Source organism: Melopsittacus undulatus, chromosome 8 (assembly GCF_012275295.1).
Source record: "Melopsittacus undulatus isolate bMelUnd1 chromosome 8, bMelUnd1.mat.Z, whole genome shotgun sequence".
Classification (NCBI taxonomy): Eukaryota; Metazoa; Chordata; class Aves; order Psittaciformes; family Psittaculidae; genus Melopsittacus; species Melopsittacus undulatus.
This window is the reverse complement of record NC_047534.1, coordinates 19,551,626-19,565,345: the sequence shown is the minus strand read 5'-3', so window position 1 is coordinate 19,565,345 and position 13,720 is coordinate 19,551,626. Positions and strand designations below refer to the sequence as shown.

At 40.7% G+C, this 13,720-nt stretch overlaps 1 long non-coding RNA gene across 1 annotated transcript in view; it reads right to left on the bottom strand.

Annotated features, from left to right (window-relative positions):
• Positions 1–4,704: 4,704 nt before the first annotated feature.
• Positions 4,705–13,720, bottom strand: part of LOC115946784 (uncharacterized) — a 33,716-nt gene continuing 24,700 nt past the window's right edge. Inside the window, exon 3 of the long non-coding RNA XR_004080814.2 lies at positions 4,705–7,847. This is a non-coding gene — a long non-coding RNA (uncharacterized lncRNA). The remainder of the gene's footprint in view (positions 7,848–13,720) is intronic.

The following is a 13,720-nucleotide window of genomic DNA, read 5'->3' as shown; positions in this document are numbered from 1 at the left end:
CTGATGATTCCAGGCATACTCCTTTAGTTCTTCAGACACATTTACCATACCCTGGAGCTTTCTTCAGAATACTGTATTGTTTGTGAAGCCACTTCATTTGCATCTCCTGAACCCTTTTTGATCATGGTTTCCTTGTGACAGGCAATACAGTGCTTCTGGGATTTGGCGTCTGTCTTTTTTATTGCCAAATTAGGCTATTTCTGCTGCCTAGACAGTAGCATAAGACTTTTGCTCAGATGCAGTTTAAAGTTATATTATCCCAGCTGAATGCTGAAGAGTTCATGTTTCAGGTAATAAAATATTCATTTGTTCCCACTGACATTTTAAAACACATTAAAGAAGCATTTATACTGATTTTCCTGTTTGTTAAATCCTGTGTTTAGAAAACACACATCTGGATCATATTTAATCTGATGGCTTCCTTTAAAATTTTCACAGTGATGGCTCACCTGTGTCAAATGAACATGACAACAGAAAATGCTGTGTTTTGAAAATAATAATGAATATTTCATTTGAAAATATATGAGTATCATTTAAATACTTCAGTTGGCTGTTCATGTTAAATAAAGCACTACTCCCTTGAAATAGGGGATATTGTTCTTTAAGGGTGACAGATCTCTCAGAAAGCTGTTACTTGCCAAAGTTTTGGTAAATATTAAAGATGTAATATTGTGTTTATAAAAATGCCTCATAAAACACAGAAAAAGATTCATCACAGCTGAATGGAATTATATAGAAGGAAAACAGTTTTCTACTAATTCTTACCAAAAAGTTTCTCAATAAAACACTTGGTCTAATTTTCTTGTAAAATCAATAGAGGTTTTCATTAAGGCAAGTTAGAAAATTGTCATGGGTCAGTGTATATTTGCTTGCACATGGCATTGTGATGGAATTTGCCTAGTCCACACTGAGGGAAGCATAAAGAAGTTAAGGTTGATTCTAGGTGAAAGGAAGAAAATTTTGCCCCTCATAGAGAAATTCTCAGTGTTGCCAGTTACAAATGGAAGGTATACATATGTAGCTTTGGTACAGAGTACCCTGTGGAGAACAATTGATACAGGAAGCCGTAAACAATAAGAGCCTAGAAAGTTGATGGGACTTATTTTCTTAGATATTCAAGTTCTTGCATGAGGATAAGGAGGTTTTTGGTTCACAGAATGTTTCCTCTTTAACAAAAGTTGTCTAAATCCTTGTGTGGTGGAAGAAGTTACAAAGTAAGGGAGGACTTAGATTCTTGTTTTTCCTGGCAGGCTTAAAATATAAGAAAATAAGAGTAAGCTGACTATTTCCACTAGGAGGGAAAAAATAAATACCAAAACTGATTAAGAATGATGTGCCATATCCAAAGCCATGTTCCAAAGTCCAAACTGAAGATAATAGAGAAAGCCAACTGCATATTTGGAACTATACTGAGTAAGACTTGCTCATTGTATGCTAGATCTCAGCGCTTATGTTTCTGATAATCTGGAAACCTATTTTCTTATTTAGAGCTGAAGGCATAATTTCATAACTCAAAGTATGATGCTATGTGATATTTAGGTTTCTTCTGGAGAGTGTAGGTCAAAACAAATCTTGATCAGCTCAGCCTTCATATGTTCACTTAGAAGCAGTAGGAGTTGTGATAAAATAAGGTACAGCTACATTAGCATTTTACCACTGACTAGCCATGCACTTCCAAAGTAAATCTCCCGATCGTCTCCTATTATCATGCTTCGGTTTATGCAGTGAAACAATGTGAAATGAGAAATTTACCCTGGGAGCCTCCTGATGTGCCCCAACAACTAATTCAGTTGACAGCACTAGAGTTAGTCTGGAGTAGGCCCTCCCAAGGCAAATGTAAAGTGAAGTCAGGCCCACAGAATCAGCTGTTTCACTTTATAGACCAGTTTCTGCTGTGCCGTGTCACTTACTAATACAAAAAAAGCCACAGTCACAGATACATGTGTGTGCTTGTGTCTGTGTATAATCGAACTTACCATCTCTACTCATTAAATAGTACATATGAGAAAAAGCATGAGATTTCATTTTAGAGTGAGTTGGTGTCATGGTTCAAGCTGAGCTGGTAACTCAGCAATACACAGCCATTCGTTCACCCCTACCTCTCCTCAGCCCATCCAGGTGGGATGGGAAAGAAAATTGAAAGAATATAAGCCCCACAGGTTGAGATAAGAACAGTACAATAAGTGAATTAGAATATAAAACTACAATTACTATCACTAATAATAATGGTATGGAAAGGACAAGGGGGGGTGGGGTGGGGATAAAACTAAAAAGGAAAGAGAAAAAAAATCCCAATAAGCAGCAGTGATGCACAAGTGATATTTATCACCTAACAACTGATACCCAGCTCAACTTCAGCAGCTATCTGGGCCTTCCAGGTGACTCGCCTCAGTTTATATACTGGGCACAGAGGCTTTGGCTAGTTTGGATCTGGTGTCCTATCTCTGCTGCTTCTGGGCTTCTTGTACCTTTCATCACTGCCAGAGCATGAGAGACAGAGGAGTCCTTGATCAGGGTAAGCTCTACACAGCAACAGTTAAAACATCTGTGTGTTATCAGCATTGTCCTCAGACTAAAGCCAAAACACAGAACTGCACCAGCTAGTCAGAAGGAGAAAAATAACTGTTACAGCTGAACCTAGGACAGTTGATTTGCATGTATTGCGAACACTGGTTTCATTGTGGATATCTGAACATGCCGATTTAATTGTGGATGTTCGTACAAGGACAAAATATTTCTTTTAGGCAGTAAGAAAGAAATAACTTTGGGAAATTGATGTTACAAAAAGAATGACAACTGAACAGGGCTATAAATTGTATTCTATTAACTCATACATTCTGCATGAAAGTAAACAGCATGCAGTGACTGTAGCTTCAGTGAGACTCCATACTTTAGATATGTGATAATTATTTGGGCTTGTAAAATCACAGGCTTCTGTAATGGTTTTATGGTTATCTCTCCAAATATTCTGCATCAATGAAAAGCAGAGCTGAATCAGCTGTGCAAACACAGTGAGTATTTTTGTCACACTGAACTTAGTGTGCTGAGTACACATTCAACCATTTTAACAATATGACTTCAAGTCTAAGGACTCTTCAGTACAGATGGTGCAGCATCTGATTTGGTTATGATAGGAAAATAGAATCCAGTGAAATGGTTACCTGAATGTCTGTATGAGTCATGCTAAATACCAAGTACTAATGTCATGTTTCTCAAGGAAATTATGAACCTCTTTCTTAGAAGGGAGAAAAGTAATATCTTTCCATTCACAAAGATGACTCAGAAAAAGGCTATGCATACCATAAAGCATGTTCATACAACACTTAACATGATTTATAGGCCTCAGCTCCTTTTTCCTCACTGCCTTTATATTAACTTGTTAGCGTAACAGCAATTAACTGCAAGAACCTATCACTGACAACATGAACCACATTGCCTTTGCCTTGATAAATATATTGCACAATGTGATACCTTAAGGCAAGAAGCTAGAGGAGCAACTCTACCATGAAGTTTACTCATTAATGCATTTTGTCCATATGTAGGCAGAGGGATGCAAGGAGTCTTTGCTGTAGTTTAAACCTTGAAGTCATTTATTTACCTCTTTACATCTGGCCTATATGTATGAACTTTATACTTGCTTCAGATCTGTGCTCTGTTTCTCAGCTGGGAAATGTATTACAGCTCCTCTGTGATGGGCTCTAACTTACCACTTTTGATGGTGAATATAAGCGCAGCTGTACACAGTCAGTCTTATGGTATCGTTTTACTTCTCACCTCTACTCTCTTTCTTCCTACTTGCTCCCTCTGCACACAGCCTACTTGCTAGGTTTGAAATGTGTGACTTGACATTTAACCCTTTCACTCCATGATGTCTGCGAGTCTCTCCTGCAGCCATGAGGACAGAGAGAATGTGAGGACAGAGAAAATAGTGACATTAATAAAATAGAAACCACTGTTAGAGAAGCCATAATGTTGGACAAATTCCAGCCTGGAACACAAGAACAGCTATGCAAGTGAATAACCTGGGATAGTACTGTGAGGAGCAGTTTAGAGACAAATCTGGGAAGCAGCATGGTGAGGAAGTGGCATCAACATTTCAATGATATAAGTGGTGTCTGCCATCTAAGTTTTTCATGTAAAGAAAACTATGAAAATATTTTGGAAAGATGATTAATAGAATTACTGTTATGGAGGATACTGCAATAGATTGATGTTATGTTAAAGACATTACTGTTAAAAATAATCTAACCTTTAGCCATTTCTCATAATGATGTTTTCTAAAAAAGACTTCTTAGTTCATGAAATCTGTAATTCTACAGATAAAACTATGAGTGGTGGAAATACTTCAACAGATTTCTACCTTCCATTTGATTTTTCTTTTCAAACAAAGAATTCAAGGTAATAGTTCCTCTGACATCAAAGTCGTTGCTAGAGTAAATACTGATATTGGAGCGTGGACTTTCACAATTCTGTGTGCACTCACTTCCTGACATTTTTGAATCCTGAAAGATTAAAAGGATTTGTGTATAGTGAATTAAGGAGATGTCTGTCATGCTCATAAGAAGCATATACCTTTTAATGCAGCAGTAACTTTGTCTGGGACTTTGCTCTTACAATTTTACTATGTTTAAATGGTTTAGTATATTAAATTATTGCCAGCAGAAAAACTTAGAGCAAAAGTAATCTGTTTTAAAATGGCTAATGGAACAGATCCTAGAGAACAGAAGCTAAGTTATTACTAATATCAGGTCTTACAGGAAAAAAAATGCAATACTCGAAGCACAGTGAACAAATATTCTTGAGCATTGCCTATGTATAGCTTTATTCCCTATCAGTGTTACAGCTAGCAAAACAACTGTTGAGTCATTCAGGTCATGAAACAATGCCTCAGACAGTACCTTCTAGAATCTCTTACATTGCAATCTCCAAGTTTCAGCTTTCTTTTCTTTTCTAACAAGAAAAGGAAGGGATAAAGACTGATCTTTAAGGTCCATTACAATCCAAACCTTTCTATGATTCTGTGTCACAATAGAGCTTACTCTAATATGAGTTTAGAATTAAAGGGACACGATAAACCATACAGGACAGAGTTCCTGTGTAGTTTCCTTGAAAAACATTACTCTGTTTTATGGCTTTCAGGAGGACTTGGATTATTTTCTTCCCTTTCTCAAAAACTTCTTCCACTGTATCACCCCACACAGTAAAGTCATCAATGTATTGCGGGTGTTCTGGAGCTTGCCCCTGTTCCAGTGCAGTCTGGATAAGTCCATGGCAGATGGTAGGGGCTGTGTTTCCACCCCTGGGACAGTCGGTTCCAAGAGTACTAGACGCCTCTCCAAGTAAAAGCAAACTATGGCCTGCACTCTGCTGCCAAAGGAATTGAGAAAAATGCATTGGCAATATCAGTCATGGCACACCAATTGGCTGCCTTTGACTCCAGTTCACACTGAAGTTCTAGCATGTCCAATATGGCAGCACTCAAGGGTAGTGACTTCATTCAGGCCATGATAGTCTACTGTTAGTCTGCTCTCTTCATTAGACTTTCGCACTGGTCGTATGGGGCTACTGAAGGGTGAGTGGATCCTGCTGATCACTCCTTGGCTCTCCAGTCTATGGGTCAGTTTACAGATGGAAATCAGGGAGTCTCAGTTGGTGTGATATTGCTGCCAGTGCATTCTTGTGTTTATGAATGGCACTTGTCGTTCTTTGACCTTCAGCAACCCCACAACAGAAGAATCCGCTGAGAGACCAGGCAAGGTGGACAGCTGCTCAATTTCCTCTGTCTTCAATACAGCAATTCCAAAAGCTCATCGGTACCCTTTTGGGTCTTTGAAGTACCCTCTCCTGAGGTAGTCTATGCCAAGGATGCATGGAGCCTCTGGAGCAGTGACAATAGCATGCTTTTGCCACTCCTTCCCAGTTAGGCTGATTTCAGGCTTCAGCACAGTCAACTCTTGGAAATACAAGTGGGTTCCACCCCTTGGCAGCCTGATGGCGTCAGGGAACACTAGGCACTGATATCTATTAGAGCCTTTTACTTCTATGGGACTGATGTGCCAGGCCATCTGATCCACAAAGTCCAGTAAATCTGATTGTTCCCTACCTCCACCTGGCTGGAGGCAGGGCCTCTCTAATAGTGCTAGTAAGATCCTCCACTTACTTCTTATACAAGGGATTAGGATTCCTTTCCATAGGAATCACTGTAAAATCAGATTTTTCACTCCATTTGGTAAACAGCCCACAAGAGAGCAGCAACTTTCTTGGGAGGATCTCTATTCACTGTTGTTTTTCTTTGCAGTTCACATACCCATTCCTCCAGAACTGAGGTAGGTTTTCCTTCCTACTTTCTTTTGTCTTCTCTGTGACCCTTCGAGTAAAACCATAGAGTGCCCTGTGGCGTGTACCTCCTATATCTATCCTCTTGAGCAACAGGGCACTTACTGTTACTAGCTGAGATGTGAGTCTGCACATGTAGTGAGCTGGAGCTGTCTCTCAGTTGTTTGAACTCCTGGGACAGGAGTTTTTCCACAGCTGAAATGATGGAAGGGGTGAGATTGTCTCCAGACTCCCAGAGCTAATGACTTACTTCATCCACTATTGGTGCCACTGCATCCCTCCAGCTCATTGATGCCATTGAGTCGGGGTATGATGATGGCTCACTCCATGTAAATTTCTGCCACATGGATTGTGTACGTTTGACTTCCATCTGGATCTATGGGTGCATTCCTGGCATCTGGCCTACAAACATCGTCTCTAGAATGGCTGATTCCCTTAGGTACTGGAGGCCTTTCTCTATCATGGCCCACTTGCCTGAGTGACTCATAACATCACACTTGCAGGGCAACCTTTCCTTCACTCTGCCAAGGCTGGGAACTTGTTTCTCTTTCGCAATTGCTGTTGTCAGTTCCCCCTTCCCTAGCAAGTGATCCCATCTGCTTGGCTTCCCCTCCTAGTTTGTGACTGTTTGCTCCATTGTCCCAGCATCAGAACATCCAGGTGGTGATATGCTCACCTGGAAGACGGGTGAAATCTTTTCACATATTCTGCAGCTCAGTCAAAGACAGAGATTGAGAAGTTACCTCTTGTTCTGCCTCTTCCTGTTTCTTGTACTGATTCCTGTTTTTCTGGTGTTGCTCCCTCTAGTTCTGGCATTGACGACTCTTCATCTTCCTGCACTACACGAAGCTGATAGCAGAATGGATCAGTCCTTTGGTTCAGCTGCAGTGCCTGTGACTGGGGTTGGAGTGGCTGCAGTCTCTGTTGTTGGAGTTGGAGTAGCTGTTGTGCTTGTCACTGGAGTTGGGGTAGCTGCTGTGCTTACGGTCAGGGACACAGTTGTCGCATTATGTGTTGCTTTGCCATCAGATCCAGGACATCTTTTTCACCTTGAGGGTACTGGGTAGTGTTGATCAGGACTCTATAGGCATAGGCCAAGCCCCAGCATGTTGCAGTCAGTGATTTGTCCCTCTCTGGTATTGGTAGAACAACAGCACACTTTTTCCAAATATTTTACTAGTTGTTCCAGATTTCACACTTGTTCAGTTGTGAAGTTCCAAAGCACTGGAGGGGTCCACTGGCCTAAGAACTTGGCCATACTATCCCACGCATCCTGCCACTCGTAACTGTCCAGCCTCAGAGAAGATCTCCTGGTGGTATTCTTGGATAGTTGTCTAACCTTGAGCAAGACCTGAACCATATTCAACATGATGATTCCCAGCAAAAGGAGCAGGCTGGTTTCAATGGTACACAAAGGATATTCAAAATCTTTAAAATTCTCAAATGATGCTGCTGTGAATAGCCTGATGAGGGAGTTGAAGGTGCGGATGTCTCCTTCATAGGTTGGCCCTCTGGGGAGAAGGGGGGAAAAGAAGAGACGTAGTTGTTAATAATTCCCATTACATGGCTCCCAAAGCATAGAGGTGATGGCCACACTGAGAACACATACCAGATCAGCTTTGTGATCAATAACTGTAACTTATCACAAGCCATTCATAAAGTACAATGAAAGGAGAACCTTAACCCAGGCCTCAAAACCGATAAACACTAAAACAGCAAATAATGGCCGCAAGTAAGGTACGACATGCTGAAACTCTGAGACTAGGTGCAACAACTTCAAGAGCAAATGAATCAACATTATGATGAGTGACTATTAATCCAAAACAATGAATGCTTAGAACACATTCATTTTGACACACTCTGGTCAGATCTGTCATTATCTCAACCCTTCATGCCCCAAGCAATATGCTGTGTTTACTGATGGGTCTTGCCGTACTGTGGGAAAGCACTGGAGATGGAAGGCAGCTGTATGGAGTCCCCAACAACAAGTTGCAGAAACTGATGAAGGAGAGGGTGAATTGAGTCAATTTGCAGAGGTGAAAAACCATCCAGCTGGCCTTGGACATAGCTGAAAGACAAAAATGGCCAATACTTTACCTCTATACTAACTAATGGGTGGTGGCAAATACCCTGTAGGGGTGTTACAGCAATGCAACAGTGGAAGCAGAATAACTGTCAACAAAGAGGTAAACCCATCTGGGCTACTGCACTAGGGCAAGATATCACTGCTCTGGTCGGGCTGGGTGTTGGTCATCTGGTAGTGAGTAATTGTGTTGTGCATTGCTTATGTTTGTTGTTTTTTTCCTTTCCCCTTTTAGTTCTGTATTCTCTCCCCTTGTTATTTCCCTTAGTAGTAGTAGTAGTAATAGTTTTGTATTATACTTTAGTTATTGGACTGTTCTTATTCTCAACCTGTGGGGTTTACATTCCGATTCTCCTCTCCATTCCACCTGGAAGGGGTGTGGAGGGGTAAGCAAACAGCTGCGTGGTGCTGAGTTGCTGGGCTTAAACCACAACAATATCATTGAAGAGTATTGCATAGTTTGAGTGCTAATTTTCTTAGAATTATAATCACTTTCTTATATAATCTGGGGGATATCAGTTATCTGAAACTGACATATGGTACATTTGTATGTGTTCTAGCAAGTTCTGTTCCTTGCTCTTTTGAGAGGGTTTATGTTGATTTTGAGAGAATTATGAAAGTTGTAATGGAAAAGTTAATGGAATCTCAATGTGAGAGCACCATCTAGAGGCAAATAAGATGCCCCATACCAGGCTACGTGTACCCAAGATCACAGTAAACTGAAAAATTTGAATTTGAGAATGCTTTGAGAAAATTATCTCCAACTTCTCCAAATTAAGGGATATTTTTTCTCCTACACTGTTAATTATTGCAATATGGAATAAACTGGTATGAAATCTCCAGTGACTTTTGCAGAGAGAAGGATGTGAGAAATCAACTGTCAAAAAAGTATAATAATTTTGTGACACCCATGGCTGAAGAACAATGCAGTCTTCCTTCCAGTTCTCTGGAAGCATGATTACAGTTGCTGTACATGCTGGAACATTTGGGTGCCCTAGTCTGAAACAGGTGTTAAGCGTTTCTACTAGCAACACTCCATACTAGTACTCCACCATTAGCATCCACCTGAGTAGATTTATACATCCTTCTGCATGCAGTAAGCCCCATTTGTCTCCATTTTGATAATTTGTAAGGTTGTGTTTTACCTAGTTAATATCTGATAGAGGATTGTTGGAATTGCTAGGTATTACATGTCTTGACAGTTCTTTTGCATAGACAAAATTACGGTTATAATCTTATTAGAGTACCTTGGTTTACCATGCAATGAATTAGAAATAGAGCAAGCCCCCTGTGTCCTTAACTTTATATTTAGGAAGACTTGGGTATGTTTCGCTGCAAGACATCTTGGGCACTCTGCGCATTGTGAAGAAGAACCAAAAGATGCTGCAATCTGTGTAGGTGAGTGGAAAATCGTGAACTGGAACAGGTTGCCCAAAGAAGTAATAAATGCTCCATCCCTGGCAGTGTTCAAGGCCAGGCTGAATGGAATCTTGGGTGACATGGTCTAGTGTGAGGCGTCCCTGTCCATGGCAGGGACTGGAACTTGATGATCTTAAGGTCCTTTCCAACCCTAACTATTCTATGATTCTATCATTCTATAACTACATCTCCATCATGGAAAAATCACATTTGCATTCAGCTCTGCATCCTTGGCCTGCTAGATCTAGGATATTTTTACAAAAGAACTCTTTGTTAGGCATGGAGGAAATGCGAAAAGCTCAGATATCATAAAAAACCCTGAAAAAATATCATAAAATAGCTGTTACTTAATAATACACATTTAGTTTAAGTATACATACCAGTTCCTTCGATAATTATTTTTTTCTGTCAGAATTCTAAGTGCTTTCAGAGTCATATTCATCATGCTTTTAATAACATCCCCAAATTAACAAACACAATCAATCCTGTTGAGATTTGCAGTTAACCAATTACCTATGCTTATCCAGCTCAGAGAAGGGTCATTTTAGACTGATGGGTACATTCACACCAGCTATATTATCACTAGCTCAAGCTACAGTAGCATCAATAACAACATCTTCAGAGGGCTTGGTTTTGGGCTGCCACAGCATGGTGAAGCTAATGCCACCAGGCCATCATTATGCTTGCTATATTAAGTAGCTGAATTAGAAAGAGCTTGAATGTGTCTATCCTCATTGCTTTTGTAACTTCGCCTAGCTGTGCAGATATGCCCTAGATAGACATTACAGTCTACTTTATAAATTCAATGTACTCCCACTGATACCACAGTAATAGTGATTATGATTCCTCTAATCCAGGGTGACAAGGTCCCCTGCTTCTGCAGCCTTTTTACTTTTCACTTAGTACTATTTTTCTTCTTGTAACTCCATTCCCTTCTACCTCTCTCCATACTTAAATTGGGGTAAATTACTGTAAGGGGCATTTAAAAGCAATTACTATGTTTTGTTTCTTTACATTGGCTAAAGGAAAACCAAAAGGCTATATTTTTTTCCAAGTGAAAGAGTTTCTTTCTCTTCCCACATTCCTCCTTCTCCTCTCATTTAATTTCACCAACCTCATCAGATTTCGCTCAGTCTTTTCCTAGAGACAGTTGTGTCCCCATTTCTTGATTAGGCACTGTACACATGGGTAGTGAGATGTCGAATCTCAAGCAACTGTTTCCTTTTGACTTTTTAATGTAAAATTTCTTTAAATTTTTCAGCCTCTTACTTTCTTTGGGATGCCACTATCTCCTTTTCTGTCATCAGTAGAGAAGGTTTTATTATTATAACACTTCTTATACTTTGTACTTTTAATGCTTCCTTAGTATTTGTTAAAGATAATAAAATCTAACGGGCCACAGATTTCTTTTTCTTTTTGGTTTATGTCTGGAAATCATGTGTTCTGCACACAGCACCTGCAGCATATGTTCTCTGCAGCTTGATTGGATTTAGTTTCCTGTGCTAGGACAAAATGGCACTTGGCAAAATGTCACAAAAGGCAGTTGTGTCCACTCCTTGTAAGGCTAGCAGAGGGCAAATTTAGCTTTGAATGTTGGAGGAGAGTTAAGAATTTCCTGGGATTGCAGTTGAAAGCTACTTGAAGGATAATTCCAGAAGATAAATGAAACAAAGGATATTCTAAGGATCAAACTATATCCTTCAGGATAAAAGCGAATCTATACAGGGAAATTAGCATAAAAGGTATACAAGTAAAATGTTATTCTCATGACAGGGTATTTGTTTTCTGTGTGTTTTGGTTCGGGGAGGTTTCTTGGGTTTTTTGGTTTTTTTTTTGTTTGTTTGTTTTCTGGAGGAACTGAGTAAAGAGTGAGAAAATTAACACAGATCAGGTGGTTTTTAACTCTTAATACATAGGGTCACATGATATAGCCCAAGTCCTAAAAAAAGTGAAAGATGAGCATTTTCAAAAGCTTTTTAATTATGTGGTTTAAAAGTATTTAAAGTTCTATTTCCATTAAAATCATGAGACAATTCTGAATAAGGAACAGTGTAACCCAGTCTAATCTTGTATTGAACAGATATGTGAAGATATATGATTTTGGAGGTTAAGCTTATATTACTGCATTGGAACACTGATGTAAGTGCTATTGTGTGAATAAGATACTCTGTGAATCATCATTATTACATCTAGTTGTAACTTATACCTGATTTATCTTAATTATCTATACATTTTGTTCATATAGGCCCAGTTTCTGTTGGTTTATTCTGGCTAAAAATCTGACAGTCTTACCACAGGGTTAACACAGCTCAGCGTCTCTATGCTGACACAGGAACGACTGTGGAAAGATTCATAGAATCAGAGAATAGTTAGGGTTGGAAAGGACGTTAAGATCATCTAGTTCCAACCCCCCTGCTGTGGGCAGGGACACCTCACACTAAACCATATCACCCAAGCCTCTGTCCAACCTGGCCTTGAACACCGCCAGGGATGGAGCATTCACAACTTCCCTGGGAAACCCATTCTAGTGCCTCACTATCCTTACAGTAAGGAACTTCTTCCTTATATCCAATCTAAACTTCCCCTCTTTAAGTTTTAATCCGTTACCCCTTGTCCTGTCACTACAGTCCCTAATGAATAGTCCCTCTCCAGCATCCCTGTAGGCCCCCTTCAGATACTGGAAGGCTGCTATGAGGTCTCCACGCAGCCTTCTCTTCTCCAGGCTGAACAGCCCCAACTTTCTCAGCCTGTCTTCATATGGGAGGTGCTCCAGTCCCCTGATCATCCTTGTGGCCCTCCTCTGGACTTGTTCCAACAGTTCCATGTCCTTTTTATGTTGAGGACACCAGAACTGCACACAATACTCCAAGTGAGGTTTCACGAGAGCAGAGTAGAGGGGCAGGATCACCCCCTTTGATCTGCTGGTCATGCTTCTTTTGATGCAGCCCAGGATATGGTTGGCTTTCTGGGCTGTAAGCGCACACTGAAGCTGGCTCATGTTTATTTTCTCATTGACCGACACCCTCAGGTCCTTCTCCGCAGGACTGCCATGAATTTCCTTTTTGCCCAACCTGTAGCTGTGCCTGGGATTGCTCCAACCCAGGTGTAGGACCTTGCACTTGTCATGGTTAAACTTCATGAGGTTGGCATCAGCCCACCTCACAAGCATATCAAGGTCCCTCTGGATAGCATTCCTTCCCTCTAGCGTATCAACTGAACCACACAGCTTGGTGTTATCTGCAAACTTGCTGAGGGCACACTCAATTCCACTGTCCATGTCACCGACAAAAATGTTGTACAAGACTGGTCCCAACACCGATCCCTGAGGGACACCACTCGTTACTTGTCTCCAGCTGGACATTGAACCGTTGACCACAACTCTTTGAGTGCAACCATCCAGCCAGTTCTTTATCCACCGAGTGCTCCACCTATCAAATTGATGTCTCTCCAATTTAGAGACAAGGATGTTGCGTGGGACAGTGTTGAATGCTTTGCACAAGTCCAGGTAGATGACATCAACTGCTCTACCCTGTCCATCACTTTTGTAGCCCCATCATAGAAGGCCACCAAATTGGTCAGGCAGGATTTCCCCCTAGTGAAGCCATGCTGGCTTTCACCAAGCACCTTGTTGTTTTTCATGTGCCTTAGCATGCCTTCCAGGAGAATCTGCTCCAAGATTTTGCCAGGCACAGAGGTGAGACTGACTGCTCTGTAATTCCCTGGATCATCCATTTTCCCCTTCTTGAAAATGGGGGTTATATTTCCCTTTTTCCAGTCATCAGGATCTTCACCTGACTGCCATGATTTTTCAAATATGATGGACAGTGGCTTTGCAACTCCATTTGCCAGCTCCTTCAGGACGCACGGATGGATTTCATCAGG